A 23032-nucleotide genomic window follows, 5' to 3' on the forward strand; every position below is an offset into this window, starting at 1 on the left:
TGCATGGATGGAAGACCATTTTCTCCCTACACATTTTTGTTTTACTTTTAGGATAATTTAAAAAAAAGAATTGTTCTGTAAGAATCAAGAAGTCATTTATAGAATTATCCCATGTACTGAAAATATTTCTCTTCGTTCCTCTTGGTGTATCTAAATCTAGGTATGCTTCTTGTATGCCTGGGAGTTTGGACTGTTTGAATGGTGTAATTGTGTGATTTGACTGAATCATCTGAAAAGCTGAACACAGTTTTGTGTGTGATGACATCTCATCTTGCAGTTACTCCCAGCACAGGCTGCTGTTTACCCCTTTGCAGGGGCAAATGTCACTTTGGCATATTACTGTAGAATAGGGTAATATTTAAGATAAAGACTGGCTAAAGCCATTTATTTTCTCCATATTATAATTTAGAAATGTAGCAGCTTCTATTTTTTCCAGGAGTTCACAACTATCATTCAAAATTTTCCAGTAGAGAAATGCACTGATCCAAATCAATAAATTAAAGTTGCGGATTTTAGATATTTCTAATGAACATAGCTGACATGTACCTATATCTGACATTGACAATATATAATAAGCAGTCACCATACTTACCACAAGCTTGGGCGATATTTATATTTTAGACTTAATACTCGAATTCCAGGATGATGTGCTATTGTTGTCATTTTAACTGGCATTCCTTGTGGATAAATGCCTTCTGTCCTGAAGCATCAGATCTCTGAAGACCATGCTCCTGGTTACTGAACATCCTGTTAGTGAAATCTGTTGTTCAGATATGAGATCCTTCTGCAGAAAAAGCCATGGTTTAGGCTGGATCTGAATGGTGTGTTTCTTTTTGTTTCTGTCATAGTTCTCTTTATTTTGCAGCTCACAGCTTGCACGGGTTCGTAAGAATTTTATTCATCTTTTGAAAATGTTGATAATCCCAGCATCGTTGGTGTAGAAAGAGTTATCTAAATTCAGATGATGGCATTATCATTACATGTACCTCAACTTCACAGATAAGGCCTGTCATAACCTTAGTCCCAGATTTGGACCTTAGCGTCCAAAATATGGGGGTTAGCATGAAAACCTCCAAGCTTAGCTACCAGCTTGGACCTGGTACTTGCTGCCACCACCCAAAAAATTAGAGTGTTTTGGGGCACTCTGGTCCCTCTGAAAAACCTTCCCTGGGGACCCCAAGACCCAAATCCCTTGAGTCTCACAACAAAGGGAAATAATCCTTTTTCCCTTCCCCCCTCCAGGTGCTCCTGGAGAGATACACAGACACAAGCTCTGTGAATCCAAACAGAGTGACTCCCCCTCTCCGTTTCCAGTCCTGGAAACAAAAGCACTTTCCTCTTCACCCAGAGGGCATGCAAAATCAGGCTAGCAAATCCAACACACACAGATTTCCCCCTGATTTCTTCCTCCCACCAATTCCCTGGTGAGTACAGATTCAATTTCCCTGAAATTTCCCAGAAAAGAAAACTCCAACAGGTCTCAAAAAGAAAGCTTTATATAAAAAGAAAGAAAATACATACAAATGGTCTCTCTGTATTAAGGTGACAAAATACAGGGTCAATTGCTTAGAAGAAATATTGAATAAACAGCCTTCTTCAAAAAGAATACAAATCAAAGCACTCCAGCACTTATATTCATGCAAATACCAAAGAAAAGAAACCATATAACTTACTATCTGATCTCTTTGTCCTTACACTTAGAAACAGAAGATTAGAAAACAGAAACTACTTCTCCAAAGCTCAGAGAAAGCAGGCAGACAGAAAAACAAAGACCTCAGACACAAAATTCCCTCCACCCAAAGTTGAAAAAATCTGGTTTCCTGATTGGTCCTCTGGTCAGGTGCTTCAGGTGAAAGAGACATTAACCCTTAGCTATCTGTTTATGACAAGGCCCCATGAAATAATAATGTTCAATTCCATGCATGACAGATTTTCACAATATTCCTATTTCCAACTGTGGAGATGGTAGCTCAGTGAGGGTTGTACTCCCGTCAGCTCTCTCATGCTAAGCAGGCTCGAGATAGGTCAGTGTTTAAATGGGAGATGTCTCGGGAGTACCCAGATGCTGCAGGAGGAAGAATAGGTAGCTTTCTTCCCGTTTAATCAGTGTTGAACCAAAGTCTGTGCCTGATATTAAGGGCCACTTTGGAATGAGAAGAAATGTCTTTTGGATAGGGGGCAAAACAAAAGTTCTGACTGGCTAGAGCTGGCAGAGAAATTATTTTTTCCATGGAAAATTTTCAAAAATACCCAAAACACTTTGGGTTTTCATAGAAAAAAATTGGGGGCTTTATTTGAAAACCCCCCAACTGAACATTTTCAATTGCTGACAGAGTGACCAGACAGCAAATGTGAAAAACCGGGACAGGGTGTGAGGGGGCAATAGGAGTCTATATAAGAAAAAGACCCCAAAATCAGGACTGTCCCTATAAAATCGGGACATCTGGTCACCCTAATTGCTGAACATGGACAAAATGTCTCTGTTTCCACCTTTTTGATAAAAAAGATAACTAGTTTTGTTCAAAACAATTTGGTGGGGGGGCAGGGAATTTTCTGTTGATGTTGGACTCTTGGTGCATAGTACAACATTGTGACATTAAATTCTGCCCATTTGAAGTCCCTTTTTATTTCCTCATGGAACAAAATACTTTTCATTTCCTAACCTTAATGTGTTGGCTGGCTTTCCTGTGTGCTGGTAAACAGTACATTTATTTCACCCCAGAAGTGGTTGCAATTCAGTAATGAGTAAAGAAATATTAGGGCCAGATCCTGAGTTGTCTAGCTCTGTTGAAGTCATGGAGCTATACCAATTGATGGCAGCTGAGGATCTGGCCCTTAATTTTTACATGCTGACTTAGAAATTTATTTTCTAAATGATACTTGACTTTTGTTAAGACCCTAAATAGTGGCCAGGTAACATTGTTATTAACACCATACGACTGGCTTCAAGACAGTCTATAGAGCTAATATAGGTGCTGTAATTAAGCTTTTCAAGCTTCAAGCAGGACACTTCAGCTATCAAGGTTACCTTAGCATTTTCTGTGGTTACTAGCAGAGGAAGGGAGGGAGGGTTGTCTCATTAAGATATTTACTGTATTTAAAAAGTTCTAGGTTTTAAGGCCAGTGTATTGCTATTGACTGCATAAAACCATCATTGTTTTACCAGGATTTACTCTCTCACACTCAAGTTCATAAATAATACTTCGTAGACTTTCCAGGGTTCAGAATGCCATTGGGAGACAGATGATACACTGTGCCCTACTGCTGCCATCTAACGTGTTACCTCTTCATCTCAGGTTGCTGTCCCTGGGGTATTCAGATGCTATCAGTTGTCAGTTTCTTGTGCATTGTTTCTTCCAGCAGAAGCTCAGCAAGTGGAAGATGACAGAACCAAAGCTCTGCCTGCTTTAGGGGAGCAACAGAACTCCACTAATGACATAAAAGTCTGCGTTAGTCTGGGAATCTCAGACAAAGCAGCCTGAAGGAACTGCATTTCTGTCAAAGAAGGTTTGTTTCAGCTGAAGCCCAAAGAGTACCAGAAGCAACAACCACAGAGTAGCCTGGCAAGAGGGAAAGACAAGCTGAAGCCACTGCATGTGAGTATCCTTTAATGATTTTGTAAATCTGGTTTGTTTTCCTTTTAAAATGAGGAGACCGGGAGGTGAAAACCTCATCTAGAAATAAACGCAGATAGAAGAGCAAAACTTGCATTTTCCTAAATAATATTAATCAACTGTGAAGTGTTACGCATATGCCTTCTTATCTGTTCTTTAAAGATGTGGATGACACTGTACAAAGAATGGATTTTAAAATCTGCAGGGGCAGAGAATTCCCTGTCATTTTGCCTGACAAGTGTCTACAGACACATTGATCACACAGGTGCCTATTAGCAAGGTGTTTGTAAAGGATTTTGGATCAATTGATTTTCATGTAACCCAAAGACAAATGAGTGCAACCTTCAGGGAGGCTCTTGTTCACTGTATCTGTCTGTAAGGTTAGCGACATCTTCGCTGTTCTCAGCAACTGCCAATCTATGGAAGTATGGGTTAATTTCCTTTAATATTGGGGTGAATGAAGCTAAGCTAGCCCAATGAGGAAACTGGCAGCATGGAGCAAATGTACCTGTTTTTATGGCACACCTGAGACTGAATTTAGAGTCTTATGGACAATTTTTGTTTTGTTTGGTTTTTGAGGGGGTGGGCAGAAAGGTGTAAAAGAGGGTGAATGTGGGTTTGCACTTCCTGAAACTTTGAGCATTAATGACTTTATAGATCTACACATGGGCATTACGGACTCAGTCCTGAAAGGTGGGAGATGAACCTGCCCCCTAGGACCAGACCCTAAGAAATTATCCCCACAAATCTAATAGATGTCTCCGTTTAGGTTTTGCAAGCGATATTAGCAGTGCATTCTTCCAAGCTCTTGTGTGTCCGCTATGGTAGCACAGCGCTACCACTCTATGCAGTAATTACGGGGAGCCGCATTGACGGCTGTGCTGAGTCCACTTGGATCTTTGCATGTTTCAGAAATTGGTGTGGATGTTGTAAGACAGAACGGAGGAATCATGTAGCCTGAGTTCATTTACTATTGAAGCGTTTGCCTGTATTTTGCTGTAGCTCACTGAGGTGCTGCAGGGAAATACAGTGATTCATAGAACAGTATTCACATGGAGACTGCTCATGCAGTGGAAAGCTTGCCCTGTACATTCCTGTAGAATTCAAATGAATGCCTTGGAAATAGCACGATTTACCTGCCTGTATGTTCTCAATATACGGCAGGTGAAACACGATATTGATGTTCTTTAATGGTGATTTGGGGATATTGCCTCTAGATCCTGACCAGGACTTCGGTAAAATAAAGAATGTCCCCAGAGAATTCATCCCAAATCTGATACTGAGACCACTGCATACAGGGATAGGAACTTAGTCCCTTGAATTCAGATGGTCCCAGTAACCTGAGTGTTGTGACATGAATTGATGGCCCCAGTCCAGTTCCTAGTGGAGAGCTGTTCATCACAACTGGCATCATAATGGTCACCCTCTGTTAGCAGATACATTAAGGGCTGGGTAGTTATGGAGATTTATATACTCCATTTAGTCTAAGTGGCCACTGCAGAATAGGGAAATGCTATATTGTTTGATCAGGGAGCGAGTAAGCTTTCTGTGTCACTGCCCACAGGTCCTAAGTTTAAATGGAACCACAGTCTCCAAGGCCATGTCTACACACCTAATATTTCCCACTCATGCAACTACACTGGTGATAGCAATGATCAGAGTACTGGTGTAGACTGGACACCGGCATTTCAACTACCATGTCCTCTAGCCCTGTTCACAGCAGGTTTACAAGACATGGGGTAAATTTTTCAAAAGTACCTCAATGACTTCGGAGCCTATGTCCCATTTTCAGAAGTGTCTTCAACACTTGGGAGCCTAGGTCTCATTGAAAGTCAATAGGACTTAGGAGCCTAGGTGTCTTAGACACTTTTCAAAATGGGATTTAGGCACTTTTGAAAATGTTGACCATGTTGATTAAAACACAAGATTTGCTTTGTGCACTACAGATCTCACTTTTATTACCATTAGTAAAGCTGCACCAGAAGGAGCAACAATGGGAAATATTAAGAAAAGGCCCTGGCCAAAGACCTTCACAAGGGCAATCTGCACTTTTAAGTTGGTTGAATAGGACGTTTTAAAGAAGAGAGCCTGTGCCTAGAGCGGTTTGGAAAATATTTCCCTCCCCTTGAAAACCAGCTCAGTTTTTGGCATCTAAAAACACTTAGGCCTAAAACTGCCAAAAACAGGTTAAAAAAAGACTGAAATTTGCCTTTTAGATGGAGATTTTCACTTTTCCCACAAAAAAAACCCCATAAAATATTTAAGGGAAGCAAACATTTACCACATAAATTTTGCTTAATTGAAAATCCAGTGTTCCATCAATAAAGACGTCTCTATGCAATGCTTTTGCCCACCACTTCTGTAACCACTATTTTTCCAAGTATTGTCCAAGACTTTTAGTTGCATGGTTCCCCCTGATGTCAATACAGCCAAACCCTGCATTAAGATTTGAGAATGTAGATGTTAGGATTATACACTGTATTCAATATTACTGTTCAGCACTTCTGAAAAATTCTGAAAACAGTTTTTCATTGCCTCAGGTTAACAATTTTAGTAACAATGTTCATTAGCTTCAAATATTCATTAACCCATTTGCTACATTTTAGTGGGGAGTTGCTAATTGCATTTGGTAGGATGATGGATAATTAAGAAAGAAACACATTGGAAGTTTTGTGCTGGTCTGTATATTTATCAAAAAAGAACACATTCTAATGACAGTCGGATAGGATTGAATGCATAATTGAATAAAATAATTACCCTGTCTTCAAGACTCAGAACCATGCATGTCTTTCTTTCCCCCACCCCGTCTTCAATATTCTTCTTATTTATATTCTTCTGCTATTTCACAAATAAAGGGCTATGTGCAGTCTTTGATCTGTGCACTGGGAGTTCTGCAAATGGATCATGGGCAAAAATCCTACAGTCTATCACATCCAAAGCACGTTTGGCCTTGAATGCATGATGATTTAGTTTTTAATGCTAATCCTCCTTTATCTAGAGATGCTACCAGATCCATCAGGTTAAGTAAGCATGATCAGTGCTTGGATGGGAGCCTGTGAAGAAACACATGTGTGCTGCAGAAATGCGGTTGGTGATTCAGTAGGTGATACTCTTCTCTCTTGAATCAGTGTTTACTCAATGGCCCTAGCAATGGACAAAGGAACACTGTGCTTCTGGATGTGCCATCTTTTACATGAGATATAAAACTACAGTCCTGATTAGAGCTTCAGCGGAGGGCAGAAGAACTGCGGAGGATTTCGAATTTCCGAAATCTGGAGTTGATCTGAATTGGAACAACCCCATAAAATATTGAAATTCTCCACAATGGAAACATGTTGACAAAATCAAAACATTTTTAGATTTTGGCTTTTTAAATTGTGCTGTATTATAGTATAATATGTCATATGCATTTTTAAAAATCAAAACATAGTTGTTTCAGATTGAAATGTTTTATTCTGAAAATGTCAAAACAAGATGTTTTGACATCTTCAGAACTTTTTTTACTCTGAGTTTTTTCCTAAAAGAAAATCTGGCAAAATCTACCTGATTTCACAAAGCATTTATATTTCTATTAAACTGCACCTTATGACAGGATATGGCTCCACTGAAGTTTTTCTGACCAGCTCTAGTGCTATTTCTGGTCATTAAAGATCCCATGTCTCTTTTCATAACCCTGGTGTCCTGGCCAAATTCCAGATTAGGTACTTACGTTATGTGTACGTAAATTCCTTCTGCAGTTTCAATGGAGGTGGAATTCTCCTTCATGTCCCATCCTAAACCTGTTGTCCACTGTTGCTGGGCCCTGGTGCTATATCCTACTTCAGAAGTGGCTGCTGCATGGATGGATAAATTCAGCTCTATGTATCCATCAAAGGAGGTGCTGGAGTTTGCATTAATGCACTGAGGTTATTGAATGCAATAGGAGGGCAAAGTAGTATTAAAAATGAATAGAAGCCAAGCCTCTAAATCTAAACTCCCCATAAGTTTTTGGAAGAAGGAGAAAGACTAAAAATTTTATAAGTGGCCCATTTCTTCATAATAGGGTTAACCAAAATGCTAGTTCTGAAACCCCCTCCCTCACCTTCCCACCAACTCTGTGGGAATTGAATGTTGCAGCTCAGGTCCATCTGTAATGATAGCGAGCACCATGGCTATATTATGGACACAATTGCTGGAAAGCAACATGGCTAGTGATCTGCATCCTGATCATATGGTTACAAAGTTACCTCATCCCAGACCAAAAGCTTAGTGGTATCATGGCTCTTGCAGTAAAAATTTTTTATCTTAGTGTGTTCTTAACTGCAGCAGATAAGTAGGATTGTAGATGATGTCTGGAGACCCAAGTGGGCTTGGAGCATATGCACCTGGAGAATTCCATTGGTATTCAAGAAAATGTCCTTATGACAAGGCATGGTGGCCCTAGAAAATCTGTATATCTGAGTGTTTTGTTGCTCTTCAGTGGGCCAAAATTCTTTCTTGGAAATATTGACAAAGGGTGTTTTGCACCAACCTATTCCAAAGCATCTGTGATTAGGTGACTGTCTATGGGATATTATTATTATTGTTATATATTTGTATTATGGTAGCACGAAACAGGGTTGAGGCCCCATTGTGCTAGGTTCTATACAGACACACTGTAAAGGGTAATCCTTACCTTGAAGAATTTACAAAAGACCATTAAAAAAAGGGTGGGAGGAAGGAAGAATTGATATTCCCATTTTACAGAGGAGGAACTGAGGCCTGTGGTTATTCAATAACTTGCCCTAGATGTAGCAATCAGGAATTGACCCAGGTCTCCTGAGACCCAAGCCAGTCCCTTAACTATAAGACAATCTATCTGTAATCCTATATATCTACCTGCCTACTTATACAGCCCCAGAATGCGGGCATCCAGAGAGGCAGAGTTTCCCCACATCTCCGTTAGTCAATCTTTGCTATATATGCAAAAATCAGGTCAGACTCTTCTTCCCACTAGTCATTGTCTAAGATGATTAAAGCAACGATTTAACTTTGAGTGAATTAATTACAATTAATTGCTATATTTATAACAAGAAATTCAGTATTTTCCATAACAGTTCAAGTAGAAGATCAGATTAAGAGCCTGCATTAAGGAAAATTACTTGGCGGTAAATTTTCTAAAGAATCAGCAACTTTGGAGGACCACAGAGTTAGTAATTTCTCAGCTATTAGATGAGTTTATATTTCGGGCAGATAGTGAATAACCCTGTGAGAAGGGAAGGGGGTGAGGAGATCTGTTTTACTCTAAATGAAGAGATGGAAATCTTCATCTTTTAGTAAAACTATAGAACATGAAAGCTCTCATGGATTCCAACTATTTGTAAAATAAGTTACAAGGGGCCATGAAATCATCCTGCTTTCTGGGGATAAATTCACTTCTGGTGTAAGTGCTTTTGTGTATATGTGTATGTTTCTGTGTGCATCCCTATTGAATAAAATGGAGTGACTTTTTGGAAAATGGTTTATTCTCTAAAAAATGCAGTTCAGAGTTAGGGTGACCAGACAGAAAATGTGAAAAATCAGGATGGGGGTGGGGGGTAGCAGGAGCCTATATAAGAAAAAGACCCAAAAATCAGGACTGTCCCTATAAAATCTGGACATCTGGTCACCTTATTCAGAGTCAACTGAAACTATTTTCGAATTTTAGTTGAATTTGGCAAATAGTTTCAGCCAAAAAAAATTGAGGATTTTTTAAGTAAAAAAGTTTCATTTTATCATTTTAAAAATTAAATGTTTTGACTTTATGTCAAAAGAATGTTTCCTTTAGAAATTTAGCCAGATTAAAAAAAAAGGTTTAAAGAAAACACTGAAACTAACCAACATGAAATTGATTTCTTCTTGTGGTTTGGATCAGATGAAATGTTCTGTTTGCTCCAAAATGATTTTGATTTTTCGGTTCAGCCTCTGAACCGAAAAATCAATTGTCCATTCAGCTCTACTACTGAAGACAATGCACCATCACTGGCATAAGTGAGTGCCTTTTCATAGAACTCAGGGATTAATTACCTGACCCTGGATCCAGCCACTTGGTATTGACTAAGCAATGCAAAGCAAGAAGTAAGTTGGCCTAAAGGGAGAACCAGCTAATCCCCCCACACAGAGGAATTGTCAGATGGCACATATCTGGTGCAACCATTTCCTATCCCCCACTCCACACCTCAGCTCCTTTGATGATGTATTCGGGGCCTGATCCTTGGTCAGCTCAGCAGGTCCTTATTACCTTTGCCTTAAGCACTTGGGCTGCTTTAAATGAGGTGGTGCCACTTCAGTTCCTGGCTGGCCCAGGATTAGAAGAAAGGAGATGAGGGTCCTTGGCTCAGCCCATTTTCCTCAGCTGTGCTGAGCACAAACTCAAGTCCTCAGAGGACTGAGCCCACAGAGCTCTAATTGCTTGTGACAGGAGTGAATTTTCCCCTTCAAAATCCAGCAAATTTCTTAGAGAGCCAAAACATTCCTTGGAAGTGAAATTGTTCCTTTAGAGGCCACCTTCTAAAGCAAATTCTAGCCAGCTGAAAGAGTGAAACAAAAAGGCCCAAACCTGGTCAGATCCCACCTCTGTGTTACTCACGAAGTCACCACTGAGGAGCAGCCTGGCTTTTAGTCAAGGAATCTGCATCGTCTTAGTGAGCAGAGACCAGACGAAAATCCTTGCCCCACAGCTGCTAAAAATCAGTAGAGTTAGGGAGAGAAAGATCTATTAAATGAGGTCTGTGTGCTTATCTTCATACAGTGCAATCACTTATTTGTAATCCTTGCAAAGGAGGCCTGTAATTTATATCATTTGATATTTCACACTTTCTCTCCCAGGATCTCAAAGTGCTTTACAAACCCTAATAAACTGAGTTTAACCATATCTCTGTTAGGTAGAGGAGCTGCCATCTGTTATCACCCCAAATTCATGCAGGGACCAGACCCCAAGATGGTGTAAATCAATGTAGCTCCATTAGCTGTGCCCCAGGATGTCTATAATAGTTTCTGTTCTGACAACTATTTCTCCTAGAGCCTTAGCCACAAGAGTAGAGCTGAGTGGAACAATTATCCAATGGAACATGCCAATTCATGAAACCCAAAATGTTCTGCGAGAATGTGATGATTTTGTTGAAATTCTGACGGAAACTAGGCAGGCGTGTTTCCAGGCCTTGTTTCCTGATAGCTTTCCCACCCAGCTACTCATCAGCCTTCCTGGGGGGCTCCTAAGGAGCCCATGCTCCCAGCTCCTCAGCACTCTCCATAGCTTCCATATTATTGGCTCTGGGGCAGCCCACCAGGCAGGCTGCTCTGGAACCTGGACTTCCAGGATTCCTGGCTTTGGGACAACCAACCCAGCAGAGTGCCTCTGGACTTTGTTGCTCTCTACTTGGTAGGCTGACAGGGTTTTGGGCAGCCCAGGGAACCCTGGGAATATTTTACAATGGTTGAAACCAAATGTTTCAACTTTTCCAAACAACATTTTGGCATCCCTATTCTTCGGAAAATGGTTTTGTATTGTTCCATTTTAGAACATTATTTTAATAATTTCACAATTTCCTACAGAGCAGAAATTTCAGTTTCTGGCCAGCTCTACACAATTCTAAAACTGTTATTTTGGAACTTGGGAATGAACAATATAGATGAAAGCTAATGTGTGCCCAATAAACTGGGGAGGGTTTTTTGTGGGAGACAGGAGGGGATAGTGAGGGAAAATTATTGAATAGAAATGCCATGTTTTGGGCCAGATACTCAGCTGGTTTAAATTGGTGTAGCTCCAATGACTTCAGTGAAGATGCATAGATTTTCAGCAACAGAGAATTTGGTCCTGAGAATTTACATTTCTATGCAAAGTACATCCTAATAGCCAGTTTGTGAATCTGTCTTTCTGCTGCACTTCTTTGCTGCATATTGGTAAAATTTAGGATTTTCAAAGATTCTGGAATGCACCTAAAATTTACTGACCTACCAGCCCAGCCCAGTTAAACTACAGCTGGATCCTTCCAGTTATAAATTCCTATTTGTTCCTCTTCCATACGGTCTTAAACAGAATTACAGAGCATGCTTCCAAACTACCTACTGGGTCTGACTGTTATTTGTTTAATAGACCAGTGGGGAGAGCTTCGTGATTAAGACATTGCTTTCAAGCCTTTGATTATATCTTATGCATCCACTCTGCAGCAATTGAATGTATTTGTAACCTCAGCAGTGAACCCACTACCGTCTTCAACTCTGAAAAAATCACAGTGGCAGCTCACCAGTGAGCTAGCTGAAGAGACCCTCTGCAGCCTACAATTTCCTTTTGTGCTACATATTATTGTAGCTGCATGATGGCAATGTAGGGACTGCGGAACTGGCTTTAAGCAAACAATTTTGTAAATGTTTTTGGGGGTTAATTGCCAAGCTTCATTTCAGATGAGTATAGGAAATATAAGCAGGTTCCTAAGTATAATGTGATTGTGCAGCTGCATAATAGGCAGTCTTTTTTTAATTTGATACATTGTTGTGCTCAAGAATCTTAAGCTTTGTTTTATTTTTTTAGTTTTTCCTTATTCTCTTTTGCATTGCACCAGTCCAACTCCAATGAACTTTGTGAGACCCCGTAAGTTCCTAGTCCTTATGTGCGAAGAGAGCCTTCCCCAAGCTTATTTATGCTAGGAAATCCTTGCTAAAATTTCCCACCTCTGCTACCGGCAGTGCAGGTCCATGTGTGATAGCAACAGTGAGACCACTAGTGTACACAAGGTACTGGTGGTGGACAGAGTTTTGAGCACAATCTCTTGTAGGTCTACTCTGAGCAGTGTACAACAAAGCTTAAATCAGCGGTGAACGCTTTCTGTGTCGTCACTGGTGGAATTGCACAGCTGTGCCAATGGGAAATTTGAGGCAAACGTGCCTGGTGCCGACATCTTCTAACTATGGATTCTGGCCTTATCTACACTAAGTGCCAGACCCCTGGGTTTAGCTGATCTGTGCTCAGTGCCAAACCTGCTTGGGAGGGTGGGGATAGGAGGGAGGTGACTCTAGTTACAGAAGCTACCCTAGACTTCATTCCTGTTCCTCTCCTTCCTGCCTGCATAGCCATAGGATGGGGACAACCCATGTCAAAGCAGTGCTAATGAGCAGGAGCACCGCCAGCTTTTTTGGCGCCCTAAGCGGCAGAAGGTTCCGCCCCCGAAATGGCGCCCCCAACAGAGACGGCGGAAGGTCCCACCCCTGAAATACTGACAATGACCAGGGCGGTTGAAGATCCGGCTGCTGCAGTCTCCGCCCCCCAAATTTTAGCACCCTAGGTGACCACCTAGGTCCCCTAATGGGTTGCGCCGGCCCTGCTAATGAGATGGAATTAGGCTCTGTACCTATGAGCAGATATTGACAATGGTTTCTGGACCTTTGCTGAATATGTTTATCCTGGCCCACAAATACAGCTTGAACTGTTCTCAGAATCATGTCCTACTATGGGCAGGACCATAGGGAAAAACAAAGGAACATTCCAATATTGGTTGTTTCGCCAGGAACGTAGCATCAACGTTTCAGGACTTTAAAACTGTTTCTGACTATATTTTTATCTTAAAGGAGAAACGGTGAGCTGTTGAAGTAATATTAGAACTAGAATTGGGTGAAAATTTGGGAGCAAATAGTAAATTTGCTGAAAAATTTAGTTTTCAGGTAGCCAAAACTGTTTATGAAGTCAGGTCGAATTTGGTGAATAGTTTCAGCCAAAAAAAACCTAAAACCAAACTTTTCAGAAATGTCAAAATGAAATGTTTCGAAAATGTCAAGTTAAAACAACAGGTTTTTTTTAGATCCAAAGAAAAATTTTCCCATTTCCATTTTGTCAAGGAAAAACAAACAAAAAAATCAGTTTCTCTTTGAAACAAAGCAATTTTTTTTTCAAATTATTTGGTTCAGCTCCCAACCCCAAAAAATCAATTATTCGCTCAGCTCTAATTAGAACACATTAAATTTCTGCCTTCATGGTGATTTTAAACTAAAATGATCGCTGATGAAACCGAACCTGTGATTAGCAAAATATCAGGCTTTTGCTCCTTGCAAAGGGTCAAAACCAAAAAGGGTGAAATAAAATACTAGAGAGAGAGAGAGATAAACATTAGCAAAGACTGTTGTTATGAAGGATCCTCCGAAATGAGTGTCTGCCGTATGAGAATATAGTTCCTAAGTGTGGAGATATTATTATGCTTGTCATTGTTATGAATCTCCAAGACAGGGAAAGGTTTAACCATTGCTTGAACTGAGATCGAATAGATATTCATTATTCAATCTGTGGAGCACTCTTATATTCAGAGCTGTCAAACAGTAAAAACTGATCAAAGACTCATTAGTCATGAGGGTATCTTTGAAAAGGGTAACTTAGCCATTGCAGTTCAGAGTCTGTTTCACATTAAAAGGCAGTGTGCAGCAGCATGGAGCTCTGGTACATTGTACTCTAGCAAGTGTTTCGTGATGGAGTTAACCAATATTGAAATTAGCCAGGATAAAATAAAGCCTGAAGGACACAATTAATACATTGGGCTTTCCTCCCCTCTCCCTTTTAAAATCTAAAATTAATGTAGTGCTCATGAAAAGTGCCTGAGCGATGGCAGTGGAAATAGAAGTCTTTTAGCGAGTCCAAGAATCTGATCTAAAGCTCACTGTAATCAGTGCAAGACTCCTATTGAGTTGTTGGACAAGGAAACTACAAGAAGGGTAGCAGAAATAAAGCTCCGGTGTATTTCTCATTGTGTGACTCAACCATGGATTGGAATAGGTACTCCTCCATGGTGTGCAAGTCAGTAAGTGTGACCAAGATTCTGTTCCGGCCTCTCTGTGCTGTACAGAAGGCAAGAAGTGGTAGAATATGGTCCTAAGTGGCCAGCTGAGAATCCCACCCGCATATGGGAGCTCTGAGATGGTGTACAGTGGTGTGGATGGCTCCGACACCAGCTGCCCCCACACATCCTGACTTAAGGGGCAAAGGGAGTGTGTTGGAGATTTGAGGTGGTGGGGCAGAGTGTGCTCACTCTACCCTGGTCCTTAACCATGGTTTCATAAAGACCATAAGCAGTTGGCATAAATTAGAGCAGTCCTCAACCTGCTCTAATATGCTGATATGTAAGGGCATTTATGTAAGATTTATTTGAAGAACTTTTGCAGACAAAACTCTGTGCTTTCCTACCCCTTCAATTATCTGGTCATCTGCCTAGGTTTGGAGACTTTGTAGATTTCTAGCTTACTTGAAAGAGAAATCCATAACAGTCACAAACATCTTTTCAGTCCTGAAAGAATGTCATGCTGACATTTTAATACCAGTCCTGGACTTGCTCTGTTATCATGGACAAGTCACTTATCCTGGGAGTCTCATGTCCCCAACTGTAAAATGGAGATAACACATTTCTACAACACCCAAGTGTTGTGAGGCTCAATCAAGGTTGGTAATGTTCTTTGAGATCCTTTGACGGAGGGTGCTATGGCAGTCCAATGTATGAATATGTGTATTATTCATATGCATAATATTAAATTCCTCTCTTGGTCAGAAACTCCTTAAATTATACAGGGTCCAAACACTCTGCAGACATCTTTCTAAAAGACTAAATAGTGCTGCAAGATGAGAAAAAAAAGGACTATGAATTTCTGTTAGGTGATTAGATTTATTGCAAACAAAGAACATTTGTTCTTTGACTGGTAAGGAAAATAATGGATACTACTAATGAGGGGTGGGAGGAGAGAGAACCACTTTATACTTCACAATAATAGAAACCAATACAGTTGGAGATAAAAAATGTTTCCAATCTTCCTGGACTTTGTCTGAGACTCTGTTCCAACGTGAGCCTTTTTAAAAACACATTGTGATAATTGGAAATCGAAGTCTATGCACTATTAGAAATTCATTTCTCCTAATGTTATTCATTACAAAGCTAGGGGATTATAGGAAACATAAAATGATCTTTCAGCCGAGGTGTTGAATTTGTGGATCAGATTATTATGGAGTGAAAATCTACCCAATGATTGCATAAAACACCTCCTTTCAAATATATATCCAGTGCTAATAAATGTACAAAACCTGGCTAGAATCACTACTCTGGCATTATTTTCTATGCTGAAACAGCAAGAGAAGAAATTCCGAGGGCTTGTTTGTATGCAGAGTTACACTGAGTCCGAAGTTTGATTTTTTAACTATTGTAAGAGGCTGCCTTGGCACTCTCTTATTTTGGTTTAAACTTAAAGCTGAGCAAAAATGGGAATTTTCAACCCTTGGGGAATTTTCAGACATTGACATTTATTTTCCTCCTGAATTGGACAAAAAATTTAAAAATCAAAAAATGTTCACAGAACAAATAGTTTGAAATAATTTCAATTCAGAAAAGTTTTAACATTTTCTAATAGAATGAGACATTCCAATGTTCCTAGATTGAAACATTTCCATTTGTTGAATTGAATTGAAATATTCTGAGTTAGTTCAACATCAGACTGCATCTGCCCAGAGTGCCTGATGAGAGTTATATTTGGAGTGCCTTCTGTCTCACTGAATCAGGCTTCCTGGCCAGACTACATCTCCCATAAACCACCACAGTTATGTAACTAACCTGTTGCACCATAATTTTATTGTTTCCATGGGGGAGGGATAGCTCAGTGGTTTGAGCATTGGCCTGCTAAAGCCAGGGTTGTGAGTTCAATCCTTGAGGGGTTCATTTAGGGAACTGGGGTAAAAAGCTGACAGGAGATTAGTCCTGCTTTGAGCAGGGGGTTGGACTAGATGACCTCCTGAGGTCCCTTCCAACCTTGATATTCTATGATTTTTGAATATGGTCTTGGAATGTTTGAGCCAGGGGTGCAGCAAATGACGACAGTGCAGAAGATGGGTTTTTCTGTCTAAGTGGAGATGTTTCTGATGTAAGTTTCAGAAAGAAGCGTGTGGGCAATTGGAAAACTTATCTGTTTAGGGCCTGACCTTGTCTCCACTGATTTTAGTGATGCCGGATCAGAGCTTATTGGACCCATTAGACAATAATAATATTGTACAACACCAACAAATTTTCAGTTCAATCAGATGCTTTGTCAATGTCAAAAGAAACTACGAACATCTGGTTTCAGCCCAGTCAACAGCTTGAAAATCTTGGTGTATTGCAGAAAGAAGTAATGATTCCAAATGTTGCTTTGTTCACCCAACACACAGAAGAGGTGCTCAGTTATTGCAATGATGAGCACAATATAAAAACCAATACGGAACAGAAAAGTTTGTTTAACTATCACTGGTTCAGATGCTACTTTAACATTTTTACATAACCATCCAACTGCTCAAAAAAAAAAAAGTGTCCACATAATCCCTCTAATGATTCTTCTTAAAAATCACAGCAAAATTACTGCATGATTAAGTACTGAGGACAAAGTAGTTTGTAAGGACATGATTAAACAGTGCGACAATAACAAAATGTTAAGTGGTCTGTCAAAGTTATATGTAATTCTAGTGATTCTCTGGTAAAGTGCAACTGTGAACTCTTTTTTTGTTATTGATGGTGGTTTCATTATTATTAGAAGCCTTTGTGTGATAGGACTCAGAAACGTCTTTGCAAATTATTTATGAAAATCTGCTGAACGGGTTCTTACACTTCAGCAAAAATCAAAATAACAAGGCCTGTCAGTGATTATGAAGTGAGAGTCTGCCGCTTAATCCTGATTAAAGCTTGTCAAAACTTCTAGGCTTGGCTTTGGGAAATTTTCCAGTAGTACTGTGGGTGAAAAATTTTAGATATTCAGTGTAAAAGGTTACGGGTAATTTTTTGGGGGTTTAAGTGACTTTAGGAGTCTAGTCTCATTAAAAGTCAGTGAGGCTTAGGTGCCTAAGTCACTTCTGCCCTTTTGAAACCTTACCCTATACCTCATACGTTGTTTGTATTACACTAGTCTTTAAAGGCTGCAACCACGATCATGGCCACATTGTTCTAGACACATAATCGACAGTCTTTGCCATGAAGAGCTTGCAGTCTAAATCAACATGGCAGAGAAGAAATGAGAGACAGGAAATATTATTATTCCCATTTTACAGATGAGGAACAGAGGCACATAGAGGTTATGGGACTTGCCCAGTGTCACAAAGGAAGTCAGTGGTAGACTTGAGAATTGAACGTAGAGCTCCTTAATTCTAGTCCAGTGCCTTAACCACGAGACCCTTTTTTCAAGAGTGTGTTTGGGCTGGGGGAGAGGGGAAACACTCTGCTAGAACAACCAGTGGACAATCGTGTCCAGAAATTTTGTGGTGAGCAGAAAATGTGACTTTTCACCTGAATGTTGGAATGTGGTGGCAGACAGCTTTTTCATGTTCAGAACCTAAGTCTCATGCTTAGCAGTAAAATAATGCAGCACCGAGAAATCTTGAAGGCTTGAATGCATAGCAAATAGCTAAGACCAACTAAAGGGCAAAAATCTCTCACATCCACACAGTGGCTGCCATTTCTTATTCTGAACACGGACTTCCCATTAATATCAGTGGGAACTCTGTAAGAAGGCATGCCACTGAAGCACAACAGATAGAAGATCAGGTCAGGTGAAATGGGCTAAGACAATGGATATACATGACAGCTTAAAAATGAACCAGCATCCTTACTCCATCAGTGTTAGCAATTTAGCCCTGAAAACAATGGGATTGAGCATCTGATGGTGTGAATTGAGGGGGTAGCACTGAAAGCAAAGGGGATGTGTCAGTTTACACCAGCTGATGAGTTGGTCCCTTTGACTTTTAAACACTCATCAAAATTGCCATAGATGCAAATGTATTAGATGTCAAAAGTCCATGTTAGGCTTATAGGATTTCATTCAAAAAAGGGATATTCATGCAACAAATCGAAGGGTGCATTTTAATTGCAAAGATGGAACAGTGTGTATTTTGCTTATAAGAAGAGTTGACACAGAAATGAGGCAGGATGTGGCATGCGGTTCAGTCTAATCTAGAGCATAGTTTTGGTCATGGAAAATGTGTTTGGCCATAGAGGACTAGGTCTTTTAAACTATAAAAAGTCAGCATGGTTCTCCATTCCCTTTTATGGAATTCGTATAGTCTGTACAGCATTTGAATAGTATTTATGACATTAATATTGGCAATGAGAGCAGAAAGGCCGTGTGGTTTTCTGGCTGTACAGATGACGGGAGAACTGGAGACTCAAGCTAGATGTGACACTGCATGAACTTCAGCAAGACACACACCCACAGTTATAGTTGCAGTTGGAGCTCTTGTGAGGCTCTGAGTTAGAGATGGGGCTGGATTGTGTTCCGAGGCTAGGTTTTGGGTAGGGTGGCCTAAAGGTGGCCTAAAGTTAGGGTTTGGGATTGAACCCCAATTGATGGCTTATGCAAAGATTGGAGCTGGGCCTAGTTGATGGCCCCAGGCTAGGGTTATCATTGGATCCCATAGGTGGCCACAGGAAAGCGTTTGGGTTGGGAGCCTGTAGATTGTTCTGAGGTAGGGTTTGGGTTGAGGCCTGTAAGTGATGCTGAGCTAAGAGTAGGGTTGGGGCTAGGGTTAGAGTGGGATTGTAGTCTCTGGCTAGGTTTAGGCTTAAAGCTGGATCACAGCCTTGGTTTACAGTTAGGGCTGGGGCCTGTAGTTAGTCCCAGGGTAGAATTAAGATTGGGACTAGTTGGAGGCTCTGGGCCTGAGTTAGAACTGGGGCCTGTTGGCCATTGGCTAGAGTGGCTGGGGACTTTCAGAGACCCTGGGCAAGTGTTAGGTTTGGGGACAGAGCTAGGTTAGGCTTAATGGACATGGTTGGGAGTCCTAAAATAGAGTTTAAATTGGGGCCTCTGGGGCACCCTCCGCTATGATTAGGACTGGAGAATCATATGAGGAACCGTATCCAGTCTAGGTTTAGGGTTAAGGCATGTAAATGGCACCTGGATAGAGTTAGGGCATGTAAGTGGCCAGAGCTAGAGTTAGGGTTGCAGCTGCAAATGGCCATATGGCTTGGGGTTCCTAGAGGGCTAGGGTTAGTGTTGAAGCCACTTGTGTCCTTGGGCTCTGGTTAGGATGGCTGCCTATTGGTGGCCCCAGGCTAGGGATAAAGTTAAAACCTCAATTTCTTAATGAATATAATAGTCTAATGCAGAGATAATGTGAAGCTTATTCGATGTATTCCTTGTGAAGGAAAGATAAAGCACTCTAAACGCTCAGGATGACTGTCATCGCATTTGCTAATGCAAAGTGACGATGGATGCACAGGAATGAACTGAAGAATGCCAAGTGGAAGAGAGGAAATGTGTTAATAATATATATTGTAATTACTAAAACTAAAATGTGGGAAACGACTCTGGAGTTAATATCCCAACTCATCTAAATAGTGCTTTGAAATCTTTCACCCTAATGCTTATCTCACTGATACCAAAAAGATGTTGCTTCAAAAGGAGCACTGTTCCCTAGCATGGTGCTGGGGGACTGGATCAGTACTGACTGAGATTCAAGTGTGCCACTTACTTACTGAAACACCAGTCCTGCTATTTGGTCACGCATCAGCTGGATCAACCCTATCTAGCTTATAAGGAGATGGTAGCCATAGGTGACACAGCTGTGATCGCATTAAGGTAGGAGACCAAATGCTGCAGTTCCTGGAATGTGAGTGCTGGAATAGATTGCATGCTGTTGTTTCATGCAATAAGCAGAGCTGCAGGTGACCAAATTTTCGGCAGAGTTGTGCAACCTGAAAACTTCTGCATTTTCCGTGCACTTGATATGTGTTATTGACTGTCTGCCTTTCTGAGTCTAGCTGAAAGAAGCATGTTTCAAATGTGGTGTGATAAATAGAAGTGGTCCCAGCCAAGATCCTCTGTTTTCTGCTTTACTTGTGGTAATGCCAACTCATAGATATTCACCTGTCTCCATTTGGGCATCTCAACTTGTGCCCTGTTATAACATGGCTGTGGTTTAAGTCACCTGCGAGATTCCCCCATTTGAAGACACACGTGTTCCCTAAGCTGCTTTTAATTAGGTTTCTTTGGTTTTCACAAGGTATAGGGGAAGATTTTCAAGGTTGCCTCAGGGATTAAGTCGCCAGCTTCCCATTAAAATTAACCAAAATTGGGTATCCAAATTGCTTTGAAAAATCCCACCTTTAGTCTTCTTTTGGTGGTTGTTTTTCTTTTTAAACTGCAGATGATGACATCACTGTGACTTCATGAGCCTTCTCTTAAGCACTTGCCTAAGTGTTTGGGTCACCAAGTGGGCCTAAGATGCTTCTTAAATGTTGCCTTTATTAATCTAACTAAAGGGGAAATCGCATCAAATTTTAGACAGGGTAGATTTGCCCACCTGAGCCTTTACATCTCTGTCTAGAAGAGTGAAGTGAAGGTGGATAAGAACAATCAGGCGAGAGGAATCCCAGCAAAGAAAAATAAGCAAATAGTTAATAGTGATGACTGTTGGGATCTGAGGCAGCCACAGGTTTGACAGGAGATGGGGAGCAGCCTTCCAAGAGAATTGGGTTCAAAAGCTATAAAATTGCAAATAATATTTTAAAGAATAAATACAAAATCCGAACACCATTCATTTTCCTCAGTGTAACTAATAATAAATCCATTAAAATGCATCTACAATCTCCACTCTACCGTGTATTAATACAGAGCCAACTCCTAGTTGTGCAACCTTCACTTAGGTTGGTGAGCACTTGTTTAAACAAGTAGTCCAGCTCCTTCCAGGAAGAGACCCAGGAGCCCAATCGAGGGGTTGTGTTGCCGTCTGCCTATGCTTGGATGGGCAGAGACGGGAAACACAAGAAGTTTCCACCATGAGACTTGCAAATCCTGTGCAAAGGGCCAAGCATGAAAGCAGCCCCAGGGAGCTAGGATTTGGTCCTTGTTTGTTACAGGGACCCAGGGGGTGAATCACATCCAAAAAAGCTAGGTAGTAGGCAGAGCTGCAGATCTGCTTCTTCCTCCAGATCAACCTGTAGATAGGTATCAGCAAGCCATGGGGAGCAACTTTCCATGTGCATTGAGCAGCCCTGGAAGAGTGTCCTTCTTGATGCAGTGTATCACCTGGTGCTCCTCCTGGGTGGGATGGATTCTTGCACCTGAACTAGCTGCTCTGCTGATCAGTCCATGCAAGGAGGGATAGCAAATAAGCATAAGAGTGTGAACTAATGGTCTGAGCAAGCTCAAGATTGACAGCTAGCTACTCTGTTTTTCCAAGCCTGATTCTGACATTAACTCCCTCTGTATCCTTAGTCCATGAAACTAACTTCTCTGCCTCAGTTTCCCAATCTGCTAAATGGCGATAACAATACTTCTGGATCCCACAGAGGGTTGACTAGCCGCTACACAGCTCTCATGTGGCAATGATTTCGAATTGCTACCAAAGTGAATAGAGCATTTAACACGAGGAAAAGCAATCTGCTAAATGAACTGGGATGCTTTTCAATTAACCAGGGAGCATGTCCATTGAAACTGAAAAAGTGATTTAATAGGATCTGTTGTAACTTGTTGCCTACTGGCTGTGATGTCGGGCTGTGGAGCTATTTCTGTAGACATTTAAAGCAGAATAAGCTGATGCACTATTTCGCGATGATGGCTCTAGCTGCAAATGCTCTGCATAGCTACTGTCTAGGGCATACTATGCTAAAACCAGAGGAACAAACTCTGAATTGAAACAAGGGTTATTAATACACCACGCAAACATGTCTTCAATTCTGAAGCAAAAGGAGGAAAGTGCTATTTAGTGCTATTAGAAGAGATCAGTTTTTTAAAGTTAGATGTCACAAGAGGATACTTGTGAAGCAACACGCTGATCATATTTTATTAGCACAATATTTTCAATGCATACTCATTTAATATGGAGCAAAATGCATTGCTTTCATTAACAAAAACATTCCTTTTCTTATGCCTGGCATTATGGCACTTCAGTCAGGAAAAATAAAATATAACCTTGCCATGGAAATGTTGATTTCAATCTAGGCTCCTAGTTTGTGTGTGTGTGTGTGTGTCTCTCTCTTTTAACCATGTCCATGAACATCTAACGTTTAGTTATAGTACATCTAATGAAATTACGTTCTTGAGGACTAGTGTTCTGGTATTAAAGTTGTCAACATAAAAATATCATATACCACAGTCAGTATTGCCGGGGTGTTTTAGCTATTAAATTAAATCTGGAATAAAAAGAATTGTCCTTGGATTTTTTTTTTTGGGGGGGGGTTCTAAAGAATTTCAGTAGCTTAGTTTAAAATGTTAAACATTTCTTGTAGGATTCTTTTGAGTGTTTAGTAGGGAACATCAGTTTATGGTAGATTGATTGTAGATTAATGTCTGTGAAGTGACTTTTTAATACGATTAACCTAAAGGGGTGGGGGGGAAGGTCTAAATCATATGTTCCATTTTTTTTCTGCATTCCTTGGAGGGTTCCATATGTTTACCTTTAACTGATTTTAGACTGTGTGTCCCTTTGTGGTTGCTGGGAA

This window comes from Gopherus evgoodei, chromosome 15, assembly GCF_007399415.2.
Source record: "Gopherus evgoodei ecotype Sinaloan lineage chromosome 15, rGopEvg1_v1.p, whole genome shotgun sequence".
NCBI classification, from domain to species: domain Eukaryota; kingdom Metazoa; phylum Chordata; order Testudines; family Testudinidae; genus Gopherus; species Gopherus evgoodei.